A 2,359-nucleotide genomic window follows, 5' to 3' on the forward strand; every position below is an offset into this window, starting at 1 on the left:
CTGCTGGCCCAGACGGCATCCCTAGCACGTCCTCAGAGCATGCGCAGACCAGCTGGCTGGTGTGTTTACGGACATATTCAATCGCTCCCTATCCCAGTCTGTTGTCCCCACATGCTTCAAGTTGGCTACCATTGTTCCTGTACCCAAGAAGGCAAAGATAACTGAACTAAATGAGTACCGCTCCGTAGCACTCACTTGTCATCATGAAGTGCTTTGAGAGACTAGTCAAGGATCATATCACCTCCACCTTACCGGCCACCCTAGGACCCACCTCAGTTTGCATACCGTCCCAACAGGTCCACAGACGACACAATCACCATCACACTCACACTGCCCTATCCCATCTAGACAAAAGGAATACCTATGTAAGAATGCTGTTCATTGACTACAGCTCAGCATTCAACACCATAGTACCCTCCAAGCTCATCATCAAGTTGGAGGCCCTGGGTCTCAACCCCACCCTGTGCAATTGGGTCCTGGACTTTGACGGGCCGCCCCCAGGTGGTGAAGGTAGGAAACAACATCTCCACTTCGCTGACCCTCAACACTAGGGCCCAACAAGGGTGCGTGCTAAGCCCCCACCTGTACTTCCTGTTCACCCACGACTGGCCATGCACGCATCCAACTCAATCATCAAGTTTGCAGACGGCACAACAGTAGTGGGCTTGATTACCAATAACGACGGGACAGCCTACAGGGTGGAGGCAAGGCTCTCGAGAGGGTGGTGTGGTCTGTCATGGAGGGCTACCTGCCCTCCATGACACCTACAGCACCCGATGTCACAGGAAGGCAAAAAAAGACCATCAGCATTTCACTACACTCGCATTAACATTTGCTAACCATGTGTTTGTGACAAATAACATTTKATTTGATTTGAATAAAAAAGAGCACTGACTATCCGATGATTTAAGTTTTATATTTCAAAGCATTTTGACAATCAGATCAACTTCAGTCATGTGATTCAGCCCCGTGTTTCTTTCGCAGATTTTCTCTAACGACGGTCTGTTCAAGAGTCGCTTTGGGGTGCGTGGACGGTCTCCAGGGCAACTGCAGCGGCCCACAGGAGTGGCGGTGCACCCCAGCGGTGACATCATCATAGCCGACTACGACAACAAGTGGGTTAGCATCTTCTCCAGCGACGGGAAGTTCAAGGTGAGTTCAAAGTTTATACAATGCTGTCATTCATCCTGGAATCCACACTAGATATCGCTCTGTTCCACTTTACTGATTCAGTCTGGATCCGGAACCCTCAGTCTGGACCTGCCTTCATTGAAATCCTTTGTGCTGCCTTCTAGCTGCCCCAATTGTCGGTCCGAGTGCCTYTCTGTTGGAGCAGGTCCAGACTTCATCATTGAAGTGAAAACATTTTGAAATGGAGGGCTATTCAGTTTGGATTCCAGTCTTTTCCATCATATCAATAGCTGCTGTCAGAATTGCTTTATCCTAAGTGATGCTTTGGATGGCTGATACTTACTGATAATGGATAACTCAATGTGGGTATGCTTTCTGACTTAGTCTTTTTCTACCCAGCAGCACCTGAAAAATATGTTCCCATGCCACTATGAGACTTTGACGTTAGCCTGAATTGAAAATGTCAGCYTGAAACATTAACTTGCGAGAACCTGTTTGTTATTTCTTTATATAAAATAACCAACAGAAATACTGGGGTATTATCCACTGTCCCTCTATCTCAGAATAAGATTGGCTCGGGCAAGCTGATGGGCCCCAAAGGCGTGTCGGTGGACAGGAACGGCCACGTCATCATCGTGGACAACAAGGCRTGTTGCGTCTTCATCTTCCAGCCCAACGGAAAGCTGGTCACCAAGTTTGGTAACCGCGGAAACGGCGACCGGCAGTTTGCAGGTACACTCAATGGTAATGGTGTTGCACTCCCCTCTCAGCTCCCTCTCTTTTGCTCTCACCAACTGCATGCGGAATGAGGACTCCCCCAGGCGAGTGACCTTTAGAACGTGACCTTTGTCAGTCATGCGTGTTTGTGTGTTGTGTGTTTCCATTCAATTCAATGTTTCAATTTTAAATTAAATGCGTCAGGACGACCGGGCATGATGACTCCTTGCTGTCCCCAGTCCACCTGGCCTTGCTGCTGTTCCAGTTTCAACTGTTCTGCCTGCGGTTATGGAACCCTGACCTGTCCACCGGACGTGCTACCTGTCCCAGACCGTCTGTTTTCAACTCTTAATGATCGGCTATGAAAAGCCAACTGACATTATTCCTGATTATTATTTGACCATGCTGGTCATTTATGAACATTTGAACATCTTGGCCATGTTCTGTTATAATCTCCACCCGGCACAGCCAGAAGAGGACTGGCCACCCCTCATAGCCTGGTTCCCTCTAG

The 2,359-nt window shown here is 48.5% G+C and overlaps 1 pseudogene; it reads left to right on the forward strand.

The window, feature by feature from the left end:
• The window catches only part of LOC112067816 (tripartite motif-containing protein 2-like), a 38,055-nt pseudogene that overhangs the window by 15,243 nt on the left and 20,453 nt on the right, over positions 1-2,359 (forward strand).

Source organism: Salvelinus sp. IW2-2015, unplaced genomic scaffold (assembly GCF_002910315.2).
Source record: "Salvelinus sp. IW2-2015 unplaced genomic scaffold, ASM291031v2 Un_scaffold563, whole genome shotgun sequence".
NCBI classification, from domain to species: domain Eukaryota; kingdom Metazoa; phylum Chordata; class Actinopteri; order Salmoniformes; family Salmonidae; genus Salvelinus; species Salvelinus sp. IW2-2015.